Source organism: Rhinolophus sinicus, chromosome 16 (assembly GCF_057876585.1).
Source record: "Rhinolophus sinicus isolate RSI-liver-muscle chromosome 16, RSI-T2T, whole genome shotgun sequence".
Taxonomy (NCBI): Eukaryota; Metazoa; Chordata; class Mammalia; order Chiroptera; family Rhinolophidae; genus Rhinolophus; species Rhinolophus sinicus.
Genome location: NC_142516.1, coordinates 30,098,870 through 30,112,586, shown reverse-complemented (window position 1 = coordinate 30,112,586; position 13,717 = coordinate 30,098,870). Strand labels below are relative to the sequence as shown.

The 13,717-nt window shown below is 43.7% G+C and overlaps 1 long non-coding RNA gene across 1 annotated transcript in view; it reads left to right on the top strand.

Annotated features, from left to right (window-relative positions):
* The first annotated feature begins 505 nt into the window (after positions 1-505).
* LOC148754983 (uncharacterized) overlaps positions 506-13,717 on the top strand; it is a 116,470-nt gene continuing 103,258 nt past the window's right edge. The window contains exon 1 of the long non-coding RNA XR_016019366.1: positions 506-758. This is a non-coding gene — a long non-coding RNA (uncharacterized LOC148754983). The remainder of the gene's footprint in view (positions 759-13,717) is intronic.

Below are 13,717 nucleotides of genomic sequence, written 5' to 3'. Positions count from 1 at the left end.
CTGTTGCGTTTGCCAATAGTCAATTACCTATGTTAGGTTTTCTTGTGATCAGTGGGGCTTATCCAATATTGCAGCTCAGCTTTGTTTTTGTCTCAGAGATGTGTTTTCCAAGAGAGTTAAAGAAAACCCTTGTTCACTAGTTTATGGAATATTAGCCTTTATCTGCTTATTTCAAAGGTTGCTTGTTCACCGCTGCAAACACCAAAGTATTCAGCTGAGCTCTTAGAACTGAACAAAAGATAACCCCTCACCCCCGCCTTTGCCTGATCTGGCTAGATCCCAGTATGTGGAGTAGAGGAAAGAATTGTGGAATTGTCGGGTCCTGGGACATTCGTTTAGCTCATGCCTGAATATCTGAGCCTGCATTTCCCCCTCTAACCCACCCTCCACATGGCCACCAAGGGACCTAACGCAGAGATCTGATTGCATCACTTGTGCTAGAGTGCGTTGCTGGACCCAGTTCTTTCGTTCTTTATAACCTTTGTCATATGACTTTGCAGGTTCACGCCCTTGAATCTGGACGAGGCCACGACTTCACGTGGTCAACAGAATGAAATGGAAGTGACAACTTGACAGATCTGAGGTCAGGCCTCAAGACACCTTGCATGTCTCCCTTTGCACTCTTGAGCCTCTGCCATTGCCACGAGCAAGACATGCCCTGGCTGGCCTGGAGGTCCCAGGAGGAAGATAAGAGACTCATGGAGAAAAGCCAAACCACCTCAGGCAAGATCAGCCAACCAACAGCTGACCCTCGATGCGTAAGTCAAAAACACTGATGGTTGTTTTAAGCCACTGATTTGGGGTGGTTTATTATGAAGCAAAAGCTGATTCATCATTCTTGTGCCTGAACTCCAGCACTGGCCCCCCGTAGCCTGAGGCATAAAGTCCAGGCAGAACCTTCCAGCATCTGGGCCCTGCTACTTCTCCCATCTCGTTTCTTCCAGATCTTCCTTTCCATTTCACATTTTGACAATGACCCCGAATGACCTGTAGCTCTTCAAATGCATCACGCTCGTTCACATTTCTATGCCTTTGTACCTGCTGTGCCCTCGGCCTGGAAGGCCATTCTCTTCTTTCCTGGAAAACTCTTATTTGTCTGTCAAAACCCAGCTCAGCCTCTGTCTCTTCCCAGAAGTCTCACCGTACTCTCCTCTCCCCTGTGGTAAATCATGCTCACTTCTGCGAGAGGTCTGGACTCATATTTAGGTCTGTTGTTACCATATGACATGGTATTATAGTGTGGGTTCTTTTTATTTTATTTTTGCCCATCTTTGCCGTCTATCAGACTGATTCACTTAAGGACAAAGGACAGCTTTATTCATTAATGTATTCTCAGTGCCCAGAACAATGCCTGGCTCCAACCGTGCTTGGTGACTATATGAGGTGCTAGGATCCCTCCTGGGGGTGGGGGGTGAAGGGGGGGAGATTGCCCACAATAAGAAGATGGTCATTTCTTGCTTCCTTTCTACCACCGCCCAACTTGTATGGTGGAATTTGCTTACATCCCGTGCTGGCACTTAGGATCTGACTCCCCTGCAGGGGGTGCTCAAGTTCTCAGTGAACAAGTGAGTTCTTGGGCTTCTGGGTCTCCCTGCTGGGCGATGAGCTCCTTCCAGGCTGAATCTCGGTTTTTCCACCTCTGCACCCATGATGCTGTCACCAAGCCTATACAGGCTCAGTTTCAGGATATCATTTTTTTCCAAATATTTCTGTTTCTAGAACATCCCTAACATGCAAGGCACTCCCTGCCTTCCCAGAGCATGCATTCCAACTGGGGAGATAGGAAAAAGAAGAGTAACGGCTTAGTTACATAAAATGTTTCTGTCTGTTTATTCTCATGGTTGAAGGAATTTTCTTGGCATTTGGAGGTTCACGTTTGTGAGTGTCTGACTTAAAAATTAGCCATTTGTGCAAAGTGCTCAGGGAGCCAAGGGGTACATCCCAGAGACAGCAGTTGTTCTCCAGAAGGGTGAACCCTGAGATGCAACTAGAGGTCAGAGATGGGTGATCCTACCACACCAGGCCGGGACACCATGAGCAGAGACCAGGCAGTGGTGTTGAGCGGAAAACAGTTGGAGTTGTCAGTATGCGCCCTGTTTTGAATGGCTCTCAGGCATATTCCAAATTGCAAGGGCTGATTTGCAATCAAGCTGTTTTTCACTTGGACAACTTTATGTATTGTGCTCCAGGGTGAGCAGTATCAGGGATGTATTTACTTAATGATGTGGGGGAGGCCAGTCAATAAATAAAATAATTGCAGAATGTCACAAACACTTTATACAGAGGCATGAGATGAAGTTGGGGGAAAGGAAAGGGCCATATTACGTTGGGCCTTGACACTGGTAAGGGCTTTAGGTTTTATTGCAAGTGCATCAGAGACTAGGGGAGAGATGGCATCAGATTGGTATTTAAAGATCACTTCAGGGTGGCCGGTTAGCTCACTTGGTTAGAGCGTGGTGCTGATAACACCAAGGTTGCTGTTTTGATCCCTGCATAGGCCACTGTGAGCTGTGCCCTCCTTAAAATATTTTTAAAAAATCACCGCTGCCATGGGGGATACATTTTTTTTTTAACAATTATTTTTTTTATTTTTTTAACAATTATTATTATTATTTTTTAAAGATTTTATTGGGGAAGGGGAACAGGACTTTATTGGGGAACAATGTGTACTTCCAGGACTTTTTTCCAAGTCAAGTTGTTGACTGTCAATCTTAGTTGTGGAGGGTGCTGTTCAGCTTCAAGTTGTTGTCCTTTCAGTCTTAGTTTTGGAGGGCGCAGCTCAGCTCCAGGTCCAGTTGCCGTTGCTAGTTGCAGGGGGCACAGCCCACCATCCCTTGCAGGAGTCGAACCGGCAACCTTGTGGTTGAGAGGATGTGCTCCAACCAACTGAGCCATCCAGGAGCTCAGCGGCAGCTCAGCTCAAGGTGCCGTGTTCAATCTTAGTTGCAGGGGGCACTGCCCACCATCCCTTGCGGGACTCGAGGAATTGAACTGGCAACCTTGTGGTTGAGAGCCCACTGGCCCATGTGGGAATCGAACCAGCAGCCTTCGTAGTTAGGAGCACGGAGCTCTAACCGCCTGAGCCACTGGGCCGGCCCAAGGGGGATACATTTTTATTTAATTGAATCAAATATTTCTAGAGAGCTTCCAAACAAATTAGCTTCTAGTTCTTTTTTTTTTGTAAAAGAAAAATAACTTTTATTATTTTTATTTTTATTTTTTTGGCTTCTAGTTCTTGAAGCCATCACTTCTCTAAACTGAATTTCACTGCCTCCTTGTAGAACTCGGGACCCTAATTTTCCAAGCGGACAAACATTCAATTTCTGGTTTAGATTTGCATTAGAAAGAGGCCTTAATTACTCTGATCTCTAACACCTCCAAGGAGCTGGTTTGAGCTTTTCAGATGCAAAGAGTGTTAATTGGCCGAGGGGCCCAGCTGAGCAAAACCCTGTACCACCGAGTGTGCACCGGGTAAGGGTGGGGGTGGGGAGGGGGGTTGGGAGATGGGGAAGGCAGTTAGAGAGAGGAGGGAACACCTCACATTTGTCAAGTTTCCTAAAGATCTGCAGAGGAGAATGAGGGTAATCAACACTGCAGTTTTGCTTGCTTTTGATCTTTCAATTCTCTTGCTACCTGTCCTTCCAGTTCTAATGCACTGCCACTGCCTCCAGTAAGCACCCCACTTCCACGCCCAGCCCAGAATCTCCCCTACTGCTTCCCAGGCAGACATGGACTCCCTGGGCTCCTGGTTTCTAATTATAGAACTTCCCACACTATTGAATATTCTGTCCACTTGGAGGACAAAGACTCATCTCATACAGCTTTGCCTCCTTGCACAGCTCAAAGTGAGTGCTCAGGAAATGTAAAATGAATAATAGAACAAATAATAATAATAATAAGATGCTTATAATAATAGAAGCCAGCCCTTATTTAGGGCTTCCTGTGATTCTATGCTGTTTAGTCTCAGAGTGAGAGGACATTTAATCCTGTTCTCCAATTCCTACCAGATCAAATGTCTGGCATGAATCCCTATGGATAGTTATAGATTTATTTGTGGGATTATTTAATATTTACCACTCCATCAGGAGAGGCACTCCTGTCCGTTTAATTGAAAGTTGATAGAATGAGTAGACAGAAAATCAGGGAGAATATAGAATACTGGAACACTATCAAGTCTACCTGACCCAACGGGCATTTACTGAACACTCTTCTTAACAGCAAGATACACATTCTTATCAAGTGCATGTGGCACATTTACCAAAATAGACTATATTTGGGGTCATAAATCAATTAAAACTATTCACTTCATACAAAGTATTTTCTCAGATCACACTGGAATTAAATGATAAATCAATAACAGAAAGATCTCTGTAAAATCTTCAAATGTTTAGGAACTAAATAACACACTTCACTTCTATGTAACCCATGGATTGCAAAACACGAAAAATGAAACTAGAAGATATTTTGAACAGAATGAAATGAAAATACAACATCAGAATTTGTGGCATGCTGCTAAAGGAGTACTTAATGGGGAAATTTATAGCACTAAATGGCTATGTTAGAAGGAAGAAGTCGCAAATCAATGACCGCAGCACCCAACTTAAGAAACTAGAAATGGAAAATAAAATTAGCTGAAGAAATGAAATAATAAAGATCTAAGTGAAAAAAATCAATGAAATGGAATATCGAAAAAACAGTAGAGAGAATCAATGAAATCAAAAGCCTGTTCTCTGAGATCAATAAGAATGATAAACCTCTAGTTTGACTGATCAGGGGAAAAATAGAGAAGACATAAATTTCCAATATCAGGAATAAAAGAAGTGGTATCATTATATCAGTGGTATCAGATTCTCCAGATAATAAAACGATAATAAGGGAATAGTATTATGAACAACTTTAAGCTAATAAATTTAACAACTTAGATGAATTGGGCAAATTCCTTAAAGTCTACATATTACTAAAACTTACTCAAGGAGAAATAGTTAACCTGAATAACCTTTTTTTTTATTAAAGAAATTGAATTTGTAAGTTATACAAACCTTCCCACACTGATGAATTCTACAAAACGTTTAAGAAAGGCATAATACCAATTCAACACAAATTCTTCCACAAAGTTTTCAAGAGTAGGGGAAAGGAAATATTTCCCAATCCATTCAATAGGCTGGCATTACCCTGATACCAAAAGCGGACAAAAGCATTATAAGAAAAGAGAATAATCCCTTATGAAAGAGATTGAGTCCAACAATAGATTAAAAGAATAATGAATGCATTCTGACCAAGCAGGGGTTTCCCCCAGAAATGCAGGGTTGGTTTGACATTCAAAAATCAATCAATGTGGGCCGGCCCGGTGGCTCAGGCGGTTAGAACTCCGTGCTCCTAACTCCAAAGGCTGCCGGTTCGATTCCCACATGGGCCAGTGGGCTCTCAACCACAAGGTTGTCAGTTCAATTCCTCGACTCCCACAAGGGATGGTGGGCAGCGCCCCCTGCAACTAAAATTGAACACGGCACCTTGAGCTGAGCTGCCGCTGAGCTCCCGGATGGCTCAGTTGTTGGTTGGAGCGTGTCCTCTCAACCACAAGGTTGCCGGTTCGACTCCTGCAAGGGATGGTGGGCTGCGCCCCCTGCAACTAGCAACGGCAACTGGACCTGGAGCTGAGCTGTGCCCTCCACAACTAAGACTGAAAGAACAACAACTTGAAGCTGAACAGAACCCTCCACAACTAAGATTGAAAGGACAACAACTTGACTTGGAGAAAAGTCCTGGAAGTACACACTGTTCCCCAATAAAGTCCTGTTCCCCTTCCCCAATAAAATATTAAAAAAAAAAATCAAAAAAAAAAAATCAATCAATGTGATTCACCATATTGACAAACTAAAACAAACAAGAAGCAAACAAACCACCACACACACACACACAATCATCTCAATAAATACAGAAAAAGTATTTGACAAAATCTATTCCTGGTGAAAGAAACTGTCAGCAAACTAGTAACAAAAGGAACTTGCTCACCCTGATTAAGGATATCTACAAAATCTCAGTAGCTAACATCATACTTAATCATAAACGACTGAATGCTTTTCTGCTAAGATTGGAAACAAGACAGGGATATCCATTCTTGCCACTTCAATTCAACATTGTATTGGAGGCCTTAGCCAGTGCAATCAGGCAACGCAAAGAAATGAGACACTCAGATTGGAAAGTAAAAAGTAGAACTGTTTTTGTTCACACACCACGATCATCTGTGTAGAAAATCTAAAGGAATCTACAAAAAAGCTGCTAGAAGTAATAAACAAATTTTGCAAAGTTGCAGGATACAAAATCAATCTACAAAAATTCAATGTAATTTGCATATTAAGAACAAACAGAAATAGAAATTCAAAAGAATTACCCCTTATAGTAGTACCAAGAGATATAAAATATATTACTTAGGGATAAATCTGAGGAAAGTTGTGAGAGACCTATATTCTGAAACTACATATTGCTGAGAGAAATGAAACTTAAAAAAATGAAGTTGGAAGAATCAATATTTTTAAGATGTCATTTCTCCTCAAATTGAGCTATAGATGCAACACAATCCCAATCAAATTCCCAATAGGCCTTTCTGCTAGAAATTGATATGTTGATTCTAATATTCATATCAAAATGAACAGAGTCCAGAATAGCTAAAACAATTTGGAAAAGAATAAAATTGGAGGGCTCACATTATCTGACTGTAAGACATAAACATAGTAATAAGAAACATGATATTGGCATAAAGAAAAACAGATAAATGAAAAAGAATAAAGAACCTGAATAGAGTCCAGAAATAGACCCACATGATAATAGACAACTGATTTTTGACAAAGGTGCAAAGGCAGTGCAATGGAGAGAACATAAATTTTTAGCAAAGGCTGGAACAAACAAGATATCCAAATGCAAAAAGTAAACAAACAAACAAACAAAACGAAAAACCCAAATCTTGGACCCATATTTTGTACTATATACAAAAATTAACTCAAATGGATCACAGAACTAAATGTAAACTTAAAACTATGTATGTTGGACAAGGAAGAACAAAAGAAAATCTTCATGACCTTGGATAGGCATAGGTTTCTCGGATCCATCACTAGAAGCACAGTCCACAAAAGTAAATTGGATAAGTGGGATTAAGGTAAAAACTTCTCTTCAAGAGACATTGTAATGAGAACAAAAATATAAGTAGCAGACTGGAAAAAATATTTGCAATTCATATATCTGATAAAGGACTTGTAGCCAGAATGTATAAAGAACCTCCAAAACTCAATAATACGAAAATAACCCAATTTAAAAGTGGACAAAAGAGTTGACTAGATGCCTCATCAAAGAATGTATAGGGTTGGCAAATAAGAACATAAAAAGATGTGTATCATCATTAGTTGTCAGGGAAATGCAAATTAAAAACCACAATGAGATTCCACCCCTTGTATTGAACATAATACCTGTTGGTTTGAATATAAAATGGTACTTATATTTTGGAAAATAATTTGGCATTTCTTAAAAAGTTACATCTTAAAAAGTTACACCTACACCCATCATATGATCCAGCCATCCTACTCCTAGGTGTTTACCCAAGACCAATGAAAGCATATGCCCATTAAAAGACTTGGACACAAATGTTCGCAGCAGCATTATTTGCCCATTCACAGGCAAATGGATAAGCAAAGTATGGTACATCCACACAATGGAATACTATTCTGCAATAAAAAGGAACATATGATTGATACAAACAACATGTATCTACTCAAAATGAATCTTAAAATAATTATGCTGAGTGAAAGAAGCCAGCATATATATATATATATGCTTCTTTCATATATATATATATATATATATATATATATATATATATATATATATATATATATATCTCATATGATTCCATTTATAAAATTCTAGAAAATGCAAGCTAATCTATAGTAGCAGGAAGCAGATCGGTCCGGATGGGGTGGGAGGGCGGGATTACAAAGAACACAAGGAAACATCTGGGGATGATGGATATGCTCTCCTGATTGAGGTGATGCTTTCATGGCTATATACCGATGGCAAACCTGATCAAACTGTATCCTTTAAATATGTACAGTTTACTGTACGTTCATCATACTTCATAAAGCTCAGAAGAATATCTGAGCCTTGATAAGCTATATGTGCACACACATACAGTTCCTGAGCCTGTCTTAGGTCTACTGATTCGAATTATGTAGGGAGGAGGCCTAGAACCCCAGTTTTGCAATTCTGAGGCGCACCACGGTTTGAGAGCCATGGCCCCATGACATTGAAATTCCTTCCTGTGGTCTAGGCTCTCCTTCTCCTCTCCATGCTGCCCTTGAAAGCCTCACCTCTCCCACTCCCCATTTCATTCTTTGACCTCCAGCCCACCCAGGCTATCTGAGGTTCCCTGAAAGGTACATGTTAGTTTGACCCTGAGCCTTTGCAGACACTGTGCCATTTCCCTGGAATATCCTGTGCTCTTTAGTTGATAAATTCCTACTCATGCTTCAAAACCCTGCTCAGGTGGCACCTCCTCTGGGAAGCCTTCCCAGACACACCACACTCCATCTGAGGCTTTCTTTCTCTAGGGACCTCTTTGAACTTTGGTTTCCTGATCTGTAAAATGAACTTAAGAATAATACTTACCTGGGAGGATTGTCTTGAAGACTCAGTGAGATAAACTATTTAGTATAGTTCTTGGTGCATATCAGAATTCAACAATGGTGGCCACTGTCACTGTGGCTGTTACTGTTATTTCCCATCCCTGCCATCAGAGCCCTCCGAGCATGTCCCGCACACCATCCAGCACACTGGTGGCCTCTGATGTCACCTGTGACATCTCTGAGTGTGCCACAGGCATTTAGTTAGTTCAGCGCACAAATATTTGTTGAGCACTCCCTGGGGGTCTGACCCTCTCCCAGGTGCTGGGGATACAAAGATTAGAAGGAAGGGAATGGACATCAGCCGTGAAGGTAGCAGAGAGGCAGCAGAGGGGAATGTGAGGAGCACAGACTTCTGAGCCATTGCTCTAGCACTTGTAGTTGCGTGACCTTGGGCACATTACTTAACCTCTCTGTTCCTCAGTTTCCTCAGCTGTAACAATACCTGTAAAGAATACCTGTCTTATTAGGTTGATGGGCCATTTTATTTTACTTTAACAATACATAGTTTTGCTCAAATCAGCTGATCTCTGTAAAACACTCCAAATAAAGGACACACTGACTATCCACCGGATTTGGCAATTAGCAGGACTTCAGAGGTGTGGAGAGAGCTGTTTTAGAGGAGGCAGAAGCCAAAGTGCAGTGACTGACTCAAAAAGGCGAGAAAGGGAAGTGGAGATAGCTCCTTAGAGCTATTTGGGTGGGAGCAGGAGAAGGGAGGGTGGTAGCCGGATGAAGGAGGGTGTGCAAGTGTTCTCTGAGACCAAGTGTTATTAAGCTGAAGGGAAGGTGCTGGTAGGATGGGTGTGACTGCAGATACAGGAGAGCAAGGACAGAAGGTCAGAGCAAGGGCAGGACAGACTGCACGCATGTAGGTCCAGTGAGAGGGGGTCAGACAGGAGGAAGCAGCCTCCAGTGGAGCATACTCAGCTGTGGGGGGGGGGGGGAGGGCTGTGTAGGATGGGGGAGGTGTTAGGGAAGGCGGGAGAAGTGTGAAATAGCTCCTGAGGGGATTGGGGGAGGGTTATAAAAGACTGACAGGCAGTGCTAAGCAGAGACCAGAATTTGGAAGGGTGCCAGAGTGTGGGGAGGGGGAAGGGAAATCAGTTCACCTGCAGCTGCAACCCCTGGGGTAGAGGTGGTGAAGGTGGGGAGATAGCATTTCCTCAGGGTTGGGTTAACTCACTGGTGGGAGGACCAGCTTCTCTCCGTTTGCCTGGGACTGTCCTGGTTTCAAAACTGAAAATCCCATGTCTAGGGAAGCCCCTCAGGACAGCTGGTCACCCAACTGGGCAGAGTGGTGAAAACACAGGGATCTAAGGGCTACGAGAATGCTGGGTCCTGTGACCAGCACCAGTGTGTGTGGGTGTGGCCCGGACCCTGGGGCTAATGCTGTTACCTGTCTCCCCAGGACCTGAATACTGCCTCGTCCTCTACTGAGGCACTAAATATTTTTCCAGAGACTGCGAAACCAACCATTTACGTGCTACGTTTAAGTTTTGCCATAGCCACACAGCTTTTGTATTAACTTAATATTCTTTAAAATCAGTTCCTTAGTAAATATGTCTTAAAAGGAAACAATGTCTACCCTATATGGAGAAAAACAAGGGAAACACACACCACCACCACCACCACCCAGCAGGTGTTGGATTCTGACTGGATCTGCTACCTGACAAAGGGGCTGAGCCTGAGGCATCATTTCCTGTGAACTAGGGAGAAGGGGCCTGCGTTAGAGGCATTTAAGAAGTGCTGTGCCACACTGAGTCCTTCTTGCAGCACTCAGGAGGATGGAGACTTACAAGAGGACATAGCTTTCCTGTGTTACTGAAGCCTGTCTTCCTTTGCCACCCCAAATCCTCTTGCCTTCCTCCTTTTGGAAAGTGCTGTGGTAAAGTATGGAGACTGTAGGTTCTCAAGAATCAACAACAGCTGTGCATTTAAATGCCAAGATGCCATTTTTGGTGGCATTTTTCTGAGAGGTTATGTATAGGCTTAAGAATGTCAAGCTGAAAATATCCCTGAGGACTCAGTCAATCTGACTCCCCACCCCTACCTCTTCTTTTCCTTTTAATTTAAAAAAACAGGTAGAAACTGAAGCCCAGAGAAGGGGGGCACTTCCAGGGCCACACACCTTGAGGTCAGACTCATTCAGGCCCTCCTAGCTCAGCCATCACACCTAGTTGGCTGCTTTTCCCAATCCTTCCCCAATTTGCCTTCAGAGACAATTTTGCTTCTTGATTTCTGACTTCTTGTCAGCTATGATTAATGAGGAAGCCTCCTGCATACACGATTTTCAGCTGTACCCAGTTTACGACAAACAGATTAGACCATTTAAGTCAGAATAATGCTATTTAGTAAAGCCGGATTTAGAGCTGGCGGAAATTAAGATTAATTTAAAGGTAAAAAAAGAGTGACAATCATAGATCAACACCTGAAAAATCTCGCTGCCTGTACATATCCCTAATTGAGAAGTATGTGGAAGATTCCATCCGTGAAATTCAATTATCATGCAAGCCAGCGAAAGCAGCTTCCCTGGGGAAGAAACTAGGCAGCCCAAATCAAAACGGCTCCACCTGTCTGTTTTGGTGTCAAAGAGTGAGAAAACCTGCCTTAGTGATGAAGAAATATGGACGGGATGCATTAACATAATGAAAATTTCCAGGGGTCCCTTTCTATAATGGATTACCTCCCAAGCTCCTCCATCAGAGGTCAGCCCAAAAAAACCTCTGGATACCAAGGGCCCAAGGCCCTGGCACCCCGTTCCTGACACCCTTTCCCCCAGCTTGGGACTCGATGGGGGCGGCAGACAAAGGTGCTCTGAAGCCCCTGCATCCCTTCCACTGATTAGGGGGCGACTTCTTAACCCAAGCAATCAGCACAGAAAACTCAAGACAACTGGAATAATTTCAAATGAGCTGCTGGTAATTGACCCACCTTTTAACTGCAGGGAGGGATGCAGTGGTGACAGTGGTGGCAGATCTGTCAGCACTTGCTTTGTCTCTCCAGTTTGGCTGAGATTCATCCAGGAGCACGCGGCAACCCCCTGGTCTGCAGAAAAGCTGGGTGGAGTGCCTTTTCAGTTAACTGCTTTGGGTAGTCATGGTGGTGAATAAAAGCATATTCCCTACTGATGCTTAGAGGTATCCAGTTTGCAAAGTGCTTTCACATGCATCAACGCAAGACATTTGACTCATCACACAGATGAAGAGGCTGAGGGTAAGCGATCGGCCTCATCTTTTTGAAAGATTGTTGTTGGATTCTGATCTCGTGTGTTTGGCCACTCCCCTGGTTAATGGTGAGCGAGGCACAGGCTCAGTCTCTCAGGAGCTCCTGTTCTGGTGGGGAGGACTCATCCCAGACTGGCAAGGTCATCATTGAAGGTCAAATGTGAGAGGATCATTAGAGCGGGTACTCAGGGAGAGCTCAAAGATGGAAGGGAATGCAGGATGAAGAAAACGTCCCAGGGCAGGGGTCAAGTCTGTCTTCAGCACTGTTGCAGTAGCTCCAGGGCCCAGCAATATGCTCTGCACAAAGCAGTTTTGACAAATATCTGTTAAATAAATGGATGAATGATGGGATAGGCCTTGAAGGCTATAAAGAATTTGCTGGATTTGGAGGAGAGTATATGTGTCAGGAATTATTGACCAGGAGAATGGAACATGCAAATTGTAGGATATTAAAATTGCAGTAATATTGGGTTTGCTGAATCCATGCTGAGTGCAGACAAGCTCTGGCTGACGTTACCAATGTGGTTTGCTAATCTATTGAAACCCAGCAAATCTCTGTAGCGTTATCTCATGGAAAGTGGTAGGTCTCTTGTTTATATGCATCCCCCTTCTCTCAAAGTCATTGCTTCCGGGACCATCTGTGCCTCTTCCAGTGACATAGAAGTTCTGAATTAGTTTCTCCAGGAATGATTTTGAATTCTAGTGGCTCATCCCAGATTGGGGGAGGACTCAGGAGAGGAGAAAACTCAGTGGGGAAGGAAAAGGTCTGTGTTGAATTGGAGACTTGTGTCATTTTTGGGGTGTAACGAAAATCTATGAAGATAGCTTTCATGTTGACTGTGTACTCTGAGTCCTCAGGACCACCATTATGAAGAGAGCACATCTCCTTGTCTGAAGGAGGGTCTAATGTCAGGGCAGACTCTGGTGCTACCCAGGAGCGGCCCCCTCAAGCTCCCTCCCTGAGCTGGAAGGGATGCCGAACATGTCCTCATCTCCAGCCTGAACTGCGAGCCTCACTCACATCGGGGGTCTGAGACAAGCGGGCCTGACAGGCTCAGGATCTACGTGAAAATCAACAACGTCATAAAGGGGTGGGAGCAGTGAAGCAAATCTGCCTGTTCCTACCAGTAGAATTCTCATTCCAGCATGTGACCTGAGAACAGCAGTGGATTTGTTAAGCCCGGGTCAGGAGGGGTTTATTGGGAAAATCAGATGGTCACATTCTAGGGCTGGCTGCTTCTTCTCCATTATCATTTGTTTCCCGTCTGGTCTGTGACTTTCTCTGCCCTGCTCCATGCCTCAGGGGCTGACACCCATGGATTGCACCATCTCTTTTGCCCTTGGGCATCTGGTTCAGTTTGGTCCAAGAGAGGCAGCACAGGAGATTGAAGGGTGGGAGGAGGTAGAGGTCGGAGTATTTCTTTCCTGTCCCTTCTTGCTCTGGCATCATGTTTCTGGCAGGGTCTTGATCCCTCCGTGACCACAGTGAGCCAGACGGCGGTTTCTCTGCAGCTTCAGCTCTCATGAGACTCTTAGAATACCATTTCTTCCCTTGTCCCTTCACGCCTTCATGTGGAATGGCTTCTGCTGTGGCTAGCTGGGTGCCCCACCATCCTGCTCACACCTCTGCAAATGGCCCCTTCCTGGACTGGGTTTATATTTCTTGCCAAGATCCTGACTGAGAGGAGATTTCAGCTGTCTTGTTCACCTCTAGACTTGCCTGGTCTGATTGCAGTGCCTGGCTGTAGAACCCTTAGTAAATAGATGCAGAAGTCTTTATCCTTGGGAACCCACAGGGCTTGAGGGAATCTCTGTCACTCC